Source organism: Stigmatopora nigra, chromosome 2 (assembly GCF_051989575.1).
Source record: "Stigmatopora nigra isolate UIUO_SnigA chromosome 2, RoL_Snig_1.1, whole genome shotgun sequence".
Lineage (NCBI taxonomy): Eukaryota > Metazoa > Chordata > Actinopteri > Syngnathiformes > Syngnathidae > Stigmatopora > Stigmatopora nigra.
In genome coordinates, this window is record NC_135509.1 from 1,056,179 (window position 1) to 1,070,192 (window position 14,014).

Here is a 14,014-nt window from a genome sequence, read left to right on the forward strand (position 1 = left end):
TAGTAGAGAAGGAGTAGAGAAGGAGTAGAGTAGAGTAGGAGTAGAGTATAGTAGAAGTATAGTAGGAGTAGTAGAGAAGGAGTAGAGTAGGAGTAGAGTAGAGTATAGTAGAAGTAGAGTAGGAGTAGGAGTAGAGTAGAGTAGAGTAGAGTAGAGTAGAGTAGAGTAGAAGTAGAAGTAGAGTAGGAGTAGAGTATAGTATAGTAGAAGTAAAGTAGAAGTAGAGTAGGAGTAGAGTAGAAGTAGAAGTAGAAGTAGAGTAGGAGTAGAGTACAGTATAGTAGAAGTAAAGCAGGAGTAGGAGTAGAGTACAGTATAGTAGAAGTAAAGTAGGAGTAGAGTAGGAGTAGAGTAGGAGTAGAGTAGGAGTATAGTAGAGTAGAGTAGTGTAGAGTAGGAGTAGAGTAGACTAGAGTAGAGTAGAAGTAGAGTAGAAGTAGAGTAGGAGTATACATTGTAGACCGAGTAAATCATTTGATCTGTACAGTCAACATGTTGTAGTTATCTTAGCGCCAGAAATGATCAACCATTCTGGTTGTGATGTCACAAGTTTTTGGGCCTAAACGGTCCAAGAAAATGTCAAATAACATCAAGACTAGCATCTCACCGCAATTTAAAAAAAAAAAAAGACCCCCAAAGTCCTATCTACGCCAAAATAGTCTGCCAACAAAAAATCTGTTCTTAGCACTCCAGATGCTTGAACTTTATCAAAATACCCCTTTTGTTCCCCCTCCAACCGAATAATAACAATAGAGGAAAACAAAAAGCGGCTAAGGGGTGTAAAATGCTTCAGCTGAGTGTGATTACAGCTGCGGCCATCATTAGGCCGCCTCTTTAGCGTAATTGATGGAGTGCCTTCTCATATGTGGCGGACCCCCAATCTCGGGTGGGCTCCGTCCCCTCTTTTATTTTGAAACGCATCTGCATTTTCTCTGTTTTGCACCTCCAAAAAAAAAAAGAGCAAAACAAAGCGTGGAAATCCGTGGAGGTCGGCGGCTGCGGCGGCTGCGGCGACGTTTACGCGCGACCCCTCGGTAGAACGGCGCCTTTTCGCCGAGCCCGGCCCGGCCTTTTTTTTTTTTTTGAGCGGCGCATTAGGCGCTTACAAAAGACAGAGCACTAATGCATCATCTAATTGGCCGAGGCTCCTGCCTGTGCCTCTCCCCTCCATCACTCTATTAGCTCAGTAATTACCCATATGCCTCGGCGAGGCGGGCGTCCAGATAATGGCCGCCTCAAGGGCCCTTGAGCACGGCAGAGAGGGGTCGCAGTCTGTCGCCGACGGCTCTTCCCGTTGGATGGAAAAATAAAAAGAGAGATTGGAAAAAATAAAAGGACAAAAGGAGTTGTCGGGCAAGTTTGGAGTTTTGGAGGGGGGGGGGGGGGGGGCGCCATTCAGATCATGGGCTTAAAGAAACTTTTCTCAAGGGGGGAGGAGCTAAAGCCAGTCCGTCCGGGAGACCACTCCAGACGACGATGCTGACCTGTCGATACGTGGAAATCTTTTGTCCGAGTCTGACAATGGACTAAACTACTTTTAGGACTATACTAATAAAAGGGAGATCACTTTGATACTCTTTGAGGTATTTAAATACTACAAAAAGTAACCTAAACACTTTTTTCAATGTACTGAAATACTAAAAAGGTATCTAAATACTTGTCTATGGACTAAAGTACTGCCAAAGAGTGGCCTAAATACTTTCAAATATACTACTATACTCGGTTAAAGTTATGTAAATACTGTGAAATGCTCTCTAAGCATAAGATATTGAAATACTCCTAAAATGTAACAAAATACTGCCCAAAAAGTGACTTAAATACTCCAAAAAAGTATCTTTGGATACTCTTAGATGTACTCAAATACTAACAAAAAGTAACTTAAACCCATTTTAAAATATACTGAACTACTAAAAAAGGGTATCTGAATATTTGTCTATGCACAAAAAATACTTACAAATGTATTAATATATACTCAGTTAAAGTCATGCAAATATATATAAATAAATACTCCAAAAAAGTACACGAAATTCTACATGGACTCTAAAGTACTTTTAACCCTGAAATAGTACTTCCCAAAGACATCACTAAATGCTACTTGATGCTAACATGCCAGAAAATACGCAAAGTCCTAAAAGTACTTTTATTTTTGGCTAAATGTAAATAATGAACTGCGAGTTAAAGTCCCAAAGTAATGGCCGCTGATTGGTCGCTCGGTCGGGAACGACAAAACATAAAAAAGTATCTTTTTAAAGGAGATCGAAGAGGGCGAGCGCTCCCCGCGGCGCCAGGGCCCGATTTTGGCCCCGGCTTTGTCCAGATCCGGTCTTAATCCGTCCCCCTGGAACCGGGCCGGCTCCGGCGCCATCCGCGTGCCGGCAGATTAACCCAAAGAGAGCAAATTGAGCGTCTCGCAAAAAAGATGGCCGATTAAGTCCACGGAAGCCCACGGAAGCCCTCTCAGGGCGCATATTAGCTCCACGCCGCTTTATTTATATATTTAGCTGATTTTAGGAGGAGATAATACTTGGCCAAATCTGCCTTGGGGTGCGGGATGGGACGGGAGGGGGCGGAGTCACACTAATCCATATTATGGGACGCCGGCAAAAGCCGGGGAATTATTTAAGGAGGCCTTTGTCGCCTTTCTTTCGGGAGAGGGGGCGGAGCTCGGGCGCCAGATTACGCCATTTCAATTAAGAGGCTAAAGATGGACGACGGGAGGGTCGGCGTGGCCATTCTTTAAACGAGCGGCCAGGAAGATGGCGGCCCCCGTCCAATTAAACGGGAACGCCGTTCAAGTATTTCGGGACGCTTGTAATATTTCCTTCTGTTCTTTACGGCCCTTAAGAAAGGCCTCGCTCGGAAAATGGGCGGGATTACGATCCGGGCGTCCATTTAAGTGGCTCGCCGCGTCTGTTTAAAGACGCAAATCCGGTCATTTTTTTATATATTTTTTCCATCGCCGAGAATTGGAGACTTTGTGGAACTTGTATTTTTTTATTTTAAATCTTTTTATAAGCCTATGCGGCATGATTTGGGCTTAAGGTCAAAAGGTCAAGTGCTTTTAAAATGGTTTCTCGACGTGGGATGGCAATGATTGACGTTATATTATCTCGTATATCATAATTGGGCTGAATTTTTCAAGAATGCAAGTATTTATAGAGTACTTTTATAGAGTATTTTAGTCGATTTAATTGTATTTGGGGAGTATTTTAGTATATTGAGTCAGATTTAGAGGCCTCTAGGAAGTACTATTTTAGAGTTAAAAGTATTGAGGTCATGTTAAAGGAATATTTATGGTTTTAATAGGGAGTACAAATGTGTTATTTAATAATTCAACATTTCTAAAGGGTTGCCTGCACTTAAACAAATTCAAAAAGGAGGTCATGTGAGCAGTACAACCTTTCGGAGCGGCCTAGCTAAGCACGAGTAACTCAGTTTTATGTAAGACAAGGTTAATTTTTTCTTAAATCTTATTCCTAGACATCAAAATTAATTTTGTTTAGCATTTTAATGCTAGCTAACGCATTGTTTATTAGCAAAATTGCTCTAAAGTCGATATTTTGCGTGTCATAACGGCACGGCGAACGCGGCCAGATAATTTTTTGGGAGCTGCCGACTTTCCCGGATCAGGGCCAGGTCCGCCGGGGTGTCGGATATGGCCCGGCTGGGCGTCCGACTGGGTGTGAAGAGCGTTAAAATCACTTCAGGTAAATGAGTGATTCTACTGAAGGAGCGCTGAAGTACGGTTTAGCAGTCCTTCACTTACTTCTGTTTGCCAAATGGAGGCGCCGAGTTGGCTGCATGAAGAGGTTGGAGGGCTAGCCCCGCCCCCTAGGGGGGCGTCGCTAACCATCCTTAACCTTAGCAACAATTGGCGTCGCGAAAAAAAAACGCTTCTCGTCTTGGTGGAAATGATCAAAATGGTACTTTTTTGTATTACTTTGTTTTGTTCAGTGACGACCCCAAAAAAAACCAATAGCCAATCAGACGAAGCCCTCTTAAAGTGACACGAACGCAACTCATTAGCATATTTTCCAGACTATAACTCGCCGTTTTTTTGTCTCTGATTAACATTTTTTGGTTTAAGCTATACTTATCTGAAAATGGTTACGTGATAATGTAGTGGTTCACTCACCTGACTCGCATTTAGGCAGGCGAAGGATCAATTCCCACTTTGATTGGGATTAGTCGTCTTTCTCAATGACCCACTGGCGACCAGTTTGAGTCTTTGGCATGAAGTCAGCTGAGATCAGCTCCGGCACCCCCTATGGAAAAATGAATGGATGATTAAATAAGTCATCAGCAAAACATTTTATTTTAAATACAGATGCCTATTTAGCCTAACAATGGTCCCTTTAACATCTTGTTTTTCGATCAAACGCTCAAAAACGCGACTTATAGTCCGTAAAATACGCCACCGCATTTTGAGACTCGTCCATTAGCGTCTTCGGGGTCAGCGAAATAATCCGATGCGCTGCCTTTTAATTAAGAAATGATCTTCCGCATATCAAGACGAGGAACGGCGACCGCTCTTTTTAGCCCCGCCCCCAATTAGAGACCGCATCGGGGTTTTTTATTTTCTCCTCCGCCTTGGACCGCAAACAAGACATTTGTGACTCATGAGCGAGCAATAAGGACGCAAATCAAGGCTGATTAGCGCCGTCCGTCTTGGTCGATTCTTTAGCACAAATCTAATTGGCTCGGACCGCTAACTCCCCCCCCCCCCCTACACCCCCCCCCCCCCTTTCCCAAATGAAACATTATGAACTCCATTTTATTTCGTAGCAATTATTCTTGTCCTAGTTTCGCTCAAAACGTGCGTGGGCGGAGCTAATTTTAATGCGGGACGAAGACAAGTTAATAAAAGAAATGCATATTTTTCCATTTTTAGTCATTATATTAAAGATTTACTCTTGCACAAAATCATTACAATGCATTCGATTAACTTCATACTACTAATTAATGTTATTGTGTCGTTAACTTGTGATTAAAAGTAAGATTACTATTTAAACAATGTTTAATAAAAAATGAATACACATTTAGGACAAATTGCAATACTTTTGTTGTTGCTAGGCAGGTTAGGTAATTTTTATATTTTATTTTTTTGGGCTCAGAATAGAATTTTTTTTTTTGATTTAGCGATTAATAGCTAAATTGTCTATCGGTTTTTCTCCTTATTTATGGTCTAGTTTGAAACAGTTTGACCACACAAAACGATATTTTTTGTTGCTGGTGTGGCAGCTTAGTAAACATCATTTTCTGAAGATTCTGGTAAGACGCCGCCGCCCCAAAAAATCCGGCTAAGCAGATCAGCGTCTTGGTGTGCGGTCGACGTAAATGTTAGCCGGCAAGGGAAGCGCCTGGACGCGGAATAAAAACTCTGTTAGCACTTTTTAGCACCCCCGTTTGACTTCTTGCCTTGTTTTTTTTTTTTGTTTACAGATTGATTAACGACGACGGCAGGGCGAAAAAAAAAAAAAGGAACGGTCGATAATCTGTTTTCCCAAATGATTTTTAATCACCCTTTCAAATATTTGGGCGTCCTTTCGGATTTCGCATGGTCGCGCAAACAACGGGAGGAGGGGGGATTGGGGGGGGGGGGGGTAAAGGGGGGGAGGGTGATGGGGAGGAAAAAAAAAAAAAAAAGAAAAAAGATCAACAAACAGGCAAAAGCGCAGTTTGAGGATGAACGTTTGCTAATCCCGAGCTGGGCTAATGCAAATGCCTGTTTATCAAATGTGTCATCCACGGTAGTTAGAAAAACAAGGGGGTGCCGGCGCTGCGCTCTTTGTTCCGGAGCGGCGGAAGAGGGAGATTAAGACGGGCTTTTGGACGGATGGAAGGAGAGCCAAGATGGCAAACTTAAACTCATCTAAACTGCAAATAGTAGTGGAGTGCATTGAGCCAAGATGGCGGCGCACGGGTGCAGTGGCTCTTTACTCTAGTTATTTACTTTTAAATTGTTTATTTACTGGAAATAGTACCACTCATTTTGTTATATGCAGCGGTTTTATAATAACAAAATGTGGAAATTTGACCTTCATTAAGGTTAGCAAACATTTTTGGTCAGTTTTTGGGATTCCAAATAACCTATTTTCAATGAACTAAGACTAAAAAAAACAGATTTTTCTTTCCTATTGTTGTTGTCATTTGGCAATTGAACCAAAATCAAGGTCATGGCACATGTCCGGTCTTTTTTAAATCCGGTTTTGCCGATTCCAAAAACAGATATCTCGCACTTGCCTTCTCTTTATCAGCTGGGGATGAGTGGCCACGACCCGGGTGAGCCTCCGGGTGAGCCTGGGGGTCTTTGGACAAAAAAAACGGCGTCCGTCCATCCTGGTGTTCCTTGCACGTTGCGTAACGGCGCCGTTTTTTTTTTTTTTGGGTGCCAGCGCTCGGGTCCACCCACTTGATGGCTGGAGTGGACGCCATTGTTCCTCAAGTGGCGCTGGCCGCTCTCCAACGGGGACGTTGGCGCATCTCCTGAAACAATGCGGGCAATTAGGAAAAAAAGCTCCGCACTCACGGTTGCCATAAAGAAAATTAGCGCCCGACAAAAGCGTGCTCGGGTTTTTTTGACAATTATACCAAGGTTTGGGCGCCCAATGATTGGCTCTTTGTTATTGTGGTCAAGGTAAGGCCGGATGGTTGAGAGTATTGGGACGAGGACGGCAGCCATTGTTGTTTTTGGGCCTAATGTTGCGTTTTAGATGAAAAAATACTTCAAAATATATATTTTAAATTGTTTTGAGATATATTTGTTATTGTATTTTTGTAGTATATGTTGAAAGTACAGTAATTAGACTTTATTGAAACTATTTTAAATGAATCTGAATGCCTTGGTAAGACTTTAAGGGAGAATTTTGCATTTGTGGCCCTCATTCTTAAAAAAAATGGTGCGGAGATGCGAGGTGAGAGAAGCGTGGGTGGTTGGCCACGGCCATGGCGATGGCCATGGCCATGGCGGGCGGCGGAGCTTAACCAGAGGTGAGCCAGAGGAGAAAGGGCGGCGCCAGAAGGAGGCAAGCGAGTGATAGATGGCAAGCGACGAGGACCGGGAGAAAACGCCGGCGCCAAGAATACAGTCCAGGTGACAAAAGTCACCAAAACACTCCAAGAGGAGCCAAAAAAAAAATCAACACACTATCCAAATCAAGGTCAAGAGGTCAACTACCGTATTTTCCGGGCTATAAGTCACACAGAGTTTGTAATATTACATCTATACTCTTCATTTAAAATTTGACCCTAAAACATAAAGATGATTAACTTTCCCTGGCCGCAAAAAAATGAGGCCGACGGACCAAATTTGGCCCACGGGCCGCCACTTTGACACATCTAGGTTAGTACATCCGCCTGGGCGTTTGGCGCCAACGATTTTAATCAAGGACGAGAACTCTCTGTGCACTATTGACAGAAAACCTTGGCCTATCTCGTCAATCTTATCAATTGGCAGCCCGGCGCCCGCGGGTGAGAGCCCACGGGCGTTAAAAAAAAAAAAAAAAAAAAAATATCCGGGGGTCTGGGCTTCCCCCTGCTTCTCTGAGGTTGGCAAAGCTGGCGTGGTGGTGGTGGGGGCGGGGCTTGTGTGTTGTCTGACCTTGGTCACCGCTGAGGGGACCTACTTTCTTGCCAAGCCAATCAATAAGCTAAACAGGCGGAGGAGGAAGAGGAGGGAGGAGGAAGAGGAGGGAGGGAGGGAGGGAGGGAGGGAGGGAGGGAGGGAGGGAGGGAGGGAGGGAGGATGGCTATTTGGAGCATGGGAAGCCAAACTCAAATACTGATAGGTTATCTGTCTGTCCCAGCACCACTTCTGTGCAAATATTGGACCAGCACATTTTTCACGGTGACTTGCATTTGGATAAAAAAAAAAAGAGAAAAAAAAAAGAAGAGCAAATGAACAAGAGAGTCAATGAGTGAGTGAGTGAGTGAGTGAATGGGAAAGTGGGGAAAATACTATGGAAATGGGTTTGGTGTCTATGGGAATGGTAGTGAAAGGGTTAACTGGAGAGTTAGACTGAGGTATAGTGCAAAAAAGGTAATATTGTTGAATATATCTATGTTTGAAATTGAAAATATATTTTAAAATTAAAGTACAGTATTTAAAAATGGCATAAAACAAGGGAATTTTGGATTAAATAACAGTACATTTGATAGTATTAGTTACACGAGTGAAAACAAAAAGTATATAAATTAACTATTATTTTAGTCAAATTTTAGAAGGGAGATCCACATTTTTAAGCGCAATTAATTTTCAAGCTAAACAAATTTCCTAAATAATAATAAAGCTTTCATTTGAAACGTTTGGTTCAATTTATTTAAAAATATATTATTTTTAACATGCTATTTTTCCTTCAATAATATTCGCAAAAATCACTTGAAAGTGACGTATTTTCTGGACTATAGGTCGCACCTGAGTATAAGTTAACCAACCCTAAAAAAAATTGGTACATATTTACATATGTAAAGACTATCATTTTAAAATCAAATTTCCCATTTCCTCTCTCTGTTTGTAACGGCACCCCCGAATGATGTGCACTCGGCGATGGCAGTTGGACGCGATCAATAATAAATGAGTGACACACGCCAAGGCCTCTGGAGGACTTCCAGACAATGTGTGGAAATATTCCAACATAACAATCAAAAAATGAAAAAGTCCTACTTGGAACGGGGAGCGAGGTGGTTTGGGGGGGCGTTTTGGGGTGAGGGTACGACGCCAGAGCGCTTTTCCCATCAGGTGGGGCAATCAAAGGCGAGACTGGAACCACCACTTCAAGAGCGGCGTGCGGCGAAAGCGCATGAATAATTGGAGAGGAGCGATCAAAGCGCAACTGTGACACCCAATAAATGAATTAAAGGTGGCGGTGGTGGGCCGAGGGGGGGGGGGGGGGGGGCAGGGGGGGTGCAAGGGGAGGAGTCATAATAATAATAATTTTGCCATCTGGATGGAAGTTTCTTTTACACCGTTTATCTCTTGTACGTTTACACATTTTTAGCATGTTTAGTTGCTTTTGAAAATACACGTTTAGTTAAGTAATATTTTGTATACACGTTTAAAAGGGTAAATATTTTATGTCAATTCGGAAATGTTAGAAAACAAGTACTATAATGAATTATTTATAGTGACAAAATATAAATAGTCATCAAAAACAAAGCCAAATGCAATTCTTAGCTAATCGGCTAATATACACAACATCAAATTCAGGCAAGTGTGCCTTCCTGACCTTTGACCTTTGACCTCTGAGACCTCTGGCTTTTTACTTTCCCGGACCGCACAAAACGATTCGGCGGACCAGATTTGGCCCCCGCACCGCCACTTTGACACCCTTTCTCTAAATGAAAAAATCCCCTATTTTCTCAGATTTACTCTTAGTCAACGAATCCATAACAATAAGACTTCAACATGACATACAGTAAACTAAAAACCAGGCAGGCATTGTTCCAATACTGTGTATTTTGTGTCTAAACGTCCCTTTCCGAGTCCCAATCGGACGTCGCCAATCTGTGCGCACTTCCACGCCTCGTCCTTGTCAAATCCCCCTTCTTCCCTTTAATTGATTTTCCACGTGTGGACCATCTTTGGTGTCGTACGCCCCGACCGCCTCCAATCGTCAACTTCTGTTTGCTGGGCCTTCCCTCGATAAGCCGTATCGGCTGTCGCGAGGACGGCAGGAATTAACGCCTTCTGAAGTCTCCGCCCGCCCGTCGAAGTCCACTCGGTCCGCCAGAGGCCAGATTACCGCCGCGTTCCCGAGATTAGAAAGCCTTCCTTTTCGCCGTCAAAAAAAAAAACCTTGGGGGTGGAGCCTAGAAATGTAACGACTCCTACTGTATTCCAACACTGGGGAATTAAAGCAAAAAGAAACGCCCCCCGGCAACACACAAAAAAAAGGATATATATTTATATATATATATATTAAGAGGGATAAAAGCGGCTTAGACTGTTGAGACAAGTGCGTCTAAGAGAATGCACAAAAGGAGGGGTGTAAATGGCGGATTCTTGCCGGCTCAAAAGTTATCAAGCGCGGGGCTTTGTGCTCAATCCATTTAAGTGAGTCCCTAACACGCCCCCATTGTGTGCCTTTTAATGGCGTTAAAAGTCACTTGTGCGAGCGAGCGAGCGAGGGGGCCGATCGCCTCTTCACGGGGATTACGGCTAAGTGCTTAAATTGTGGTGAAACCCGGATTTGCTGGTGGCAAAGAGAGAGTCCGTCGGGGGGAGGCGGGGGGCGGGGCGGTTTTAGGAAGTAAAGGCGGGGCTCCGGGCCAAAAGGACCCTTAGCCGGGATTTGTGTCACGCCGGCCGCCTTGCGCGTCTGCCGCCTAACGTTGATACGCACGCGAGGCCGCCCGTCCGTGAACTCGTTTAACCTAGCTGTGTCACAGGCATTTAGACTGGGAGGGACGGATATATAATACTTTTTAGATGGTAAATATATATCTTTGATAATACGGTCATACCTCTACTTATGAATGGCTCTAGGTATGAAAGATTCAGCTTACATTTTTTTTATGTATATGACGAACATGAAAAAGATCCAAGTTATGAAAGGGCACCTTTTTCTATGCTGGATTTATTTTAAGACATTAACATTTACTTGAATAATTTCCTCACATTTTTCATACAAATTGGGGCACTTTGACTAATTTTAAAGGGTTTAGTTGCTTGAAAATGTACATATAACGTGCACCTCTACTCACAAAGTTTTCAAGTTACAAAAAACTAATTATGGTGTCTTTAGAGCGCCATTGTGCATCTTTTGTGCGTCCGCTCCTTGTGGCAACAAAGGTCGGCGAGGCGCACCTGCCGGCGGCGCCGCTCACCTTTGCCTTGAGCACACAAGCGCCGTCAAAGGCGAGTAAAAAAAAAGCAGACGTGGCGGCCTATTCAAACGGATGGCGTTGACTCCCGACTATTGTTCTACGTCTTTTGTGTCTTTTTGTGACGATTGCCGCGATGACTACGACGATGACGATGATACAAGGTGCTATGCTAGCCATGTTTGTCAAGCCCAAAGGCTGTCAGTCTTCAGCTAAACAAGAACAAGAAGACCCTGAAATGCTAGCAAATGAATGAACAACAACTACAGAAACCTGTAAAATGACAAGTGACCTGCTATCAACAGTAAAACCGCCCCAAAATCCCCAAACCAACTCACTATCAACCCCAAACGACCCCAAAACACCTCAAAATCAAGACTAAAGGACCCCAACCCATCCCAGCCTTACTCCCAAATCGACATTTTTCTAGTCCCGTGCCGAATCCATCCCTCACAACATCCCCACGGTTTGGGGTCAATCCTTAAACCCTCCCCTAACCCACCCGTGCGTCTTTATCAGAAGCGATCCACGTCCAGATTAGCATTTCAACACGGCGGCGGCGGCGGCGGCGACATTGTCTCCCCGAGCACTTTCACCGTAAAGCTTCCTTTCCCTCCCCGCTGGTACATGTACCGCCACGCCAAGTCCTCCCCCGCCCCTCCCCTCGGCGGCCATTATCTCCTCTTATCTCCGTCTAAGTCCCCGTCCGTCGTCCCGAGCCCTGAAAATGGCCCGGCATTGTTGCCGGGCGGGCGGGGAGGAGTTAAGACGCTCTGGGCTGCGCCCAAACGCTCCCAGCAGATGTTTAGCCATTTGAGTGCATTTTGCCGGCCCAGGATTTTTTTTCCCTTTCTTTTGATGGAGGGAGGCGGTTGGGGGGGGGTGGGCCGGGATGGAAAGAATAGAATTTAGACGCAGGGAGGGAAGGGTTTTTAAACATTAGAAGGCCAACAGCTGGTTGCTTCTCTTGCTTCCCTGGGTGCATTAACCTCGTTGGCCCCTTTGCAGCGGTGCCAGGGCAAGGAGCCTCTCAGCCTCTCCGAGCCTCTCGGCATCTGGAGCTTAAGTCGGACGCTAAAAAAAAAAAAATACGCCAATGTCACCGGCGGGCGCCTGAAAAAGGCCAGCCGGCGCAATGGAAGTCAGCCAGACGGATTTGCGCGCTCACTTGGAGGAGGTACGGGGCCTCAACATGGAAAAAGGGATATATTCAGGGCTTTTAATGCATTTATAAAAATAAAAAATCAAAGTATTACATCTAAAATGGCCCCCCTGAAATCGAGTTGACATTAAAGTGGCCTGCGAACCAATGCAAATACAGTTGTGACCTTTGTGACCTTTGACCTGGCACTTAATATGACAACCAAAGTTGATGTTCCTCCAAACTCAAAGATGGGGGCGACACCCGCACTTAAGCCGAGCTTTAGCCGTCTAATTCGACACGCGAGCGGCTATTAATAAGCCGGGACAAATGGCCAGAGACGACGCCGCCGCCGCCGATATTGTTCCACCCGCACGCACGCACGCACTTGGTCGTAGATCCTCGCCACACGTCGCGGTCGCCTACTCTACGAGTGAAAAGTTACGACAGCTGTGGGCCGTCACTACCTCGGGTGTCCGCGGGGGTGTCGGCGGGCGGGCGCTCGCCAGAGCCCTTTGACACTCAGCTGTTTGGCGGCTTTAAATGTCTTGGGCGCGCCGACGTTTAACGAGGAGCGACCGGTCGCTAACCGGCGTCGGCGTGTGTTGGGGTCGACTTATGTGCGACCGGACACGCCACTGACAGGCTCATTAGGGATCATGAAAACGGCACATATTTAAAAAGGTCATCAACATTCATGGCATTGCTATACACTTGACTTAGCATCTATTGACTTAGCATCTATTCATTTTGAGTTTATTTATTTTGCGTTTATTTATTTTTATTCATTTATTTTGTATTCCTTTATCTATCAATTCATTTATCTATTTATTTATATAAAAAATATTAATTATTATTAATTTATAAATTCACTATGTGTGGAAAAGTGTATTTTAGGCGGAGAAAAATTTTTTTGGGCCAGATTCCGGCCCGGGTTCCCGGATCCCATCCCGACCTGGGGGGGTGGGCCCCCGGAGGCCGGCGTTTCCTGGCGCTCTTTGAACCACGGGAAGAAGAGCACGCGACAACAAGCCGCCACATCAAAAAAGCCGTCTTTGCTGACTCGGCCGCGAGGAAGACTTGGGCGTCAATGGGCGGACAACGGGGGTGACGTGAGGTAGCGCGCCGGGCAAAGTCGGGGGCAGGTCAGATCCCCTTATAAAGCAACGTCAGCGGGAAGTTGGAAAAATGGTCGTCTTTGCGTAATACGTATTACTTTGTGGAAAGTCAGTCTAAAACGTGCTATAAAAAGTGCATCAAGTAAACAATAAAAATGACCACACTATAAAAAATATTCATGTTATTTTTTTTGTCAAGTACTGGGATCTATATAGTTTACAGTAGTATAATAATTTATCGTTTTTATAGTATTTTTTATCATTCTACATTAGGTTTTAACAAATATGTATTTATGATTAGAAATTAAATGGACTATTTTTTAAATGTTTGTTTATGCTCACCAGATGTTGTAACGTATTAATTTTTGGCTTTAATTTTCTATACATTGGGAAAATAAATATGGCACTACAGAAATATTTTTTGTCCATTTTATCGAATCGCCGTGAGGCCTTCAAGGACCTTCCGTTCCCAGAGCTATTCATTATTTTAGTCCTTATCGGCCAACAAAGTTAGCAAAAAACGCGTCTGATGCCATCTGTTTAACTTTCTCGATTCTCTACTGACACAAAAAACAGTCATGATTTCATCGGAATTCCCCGTCGGGGGGCCCGAGAGCGTCGACCCTTGACGCGGCCGCGCGTGTACAACGGGAAGTACGGGAAGTACGGTACTGTACGGGTCCGTGGCGGCGTCTGGGCCGGAACCAGGATGTGGTTGTGGGCGCGGGGACGATTGTGTCAGCGCTCCCTCCGCCGTGGGGTTTCCTTACAGGTGATCTCCTCAATAGACAATGACAGATATACGTTTCCTGCTATTTTTCCACGCTCGCGGGAGGGCGCCGCCAAAGCGACAGGGGGCGGAGTCAGACCCAAATCACCACACAGCGCCCCGTGAGGAAACCGCTCTTGATTTTTAACGTGTTCGATGTCGGGA

At 44.6% G+C, this 14,014-nt stretch overlaps 1 protein-coding gene across 5 annotated transcripts in view; it reads right to left on the minus strand.

The window, feature by feature from the left end:
* LOC144189624 (uncharacterized) overlaps positions 1–14,014 on the minus strand; it is a 77,167-nt gene that overhangs the window by 14,025 nt on the left and 49,128 nt on the right. For 4 of the 5 annotated variants that reach the window (XM_077710776.1, XM_077710774.1, XM_077710778.1 and 1 more), the window contains 2 exons: positions 6,244–6,486; positions 4,136–4,265 (listed from right to left, as the gene is read on the minus strand). The gene's annotated coding sequence lies outside the window, so the exon portion shown is untranslated. Of the gene's footprint in view, positions 1–4,135; positions 4,266–6,243; positions 6,487–14,014 lie in introns of those variants that run through there. The other variant, XR_013324961.1, reaches the window with a different exon arrangement.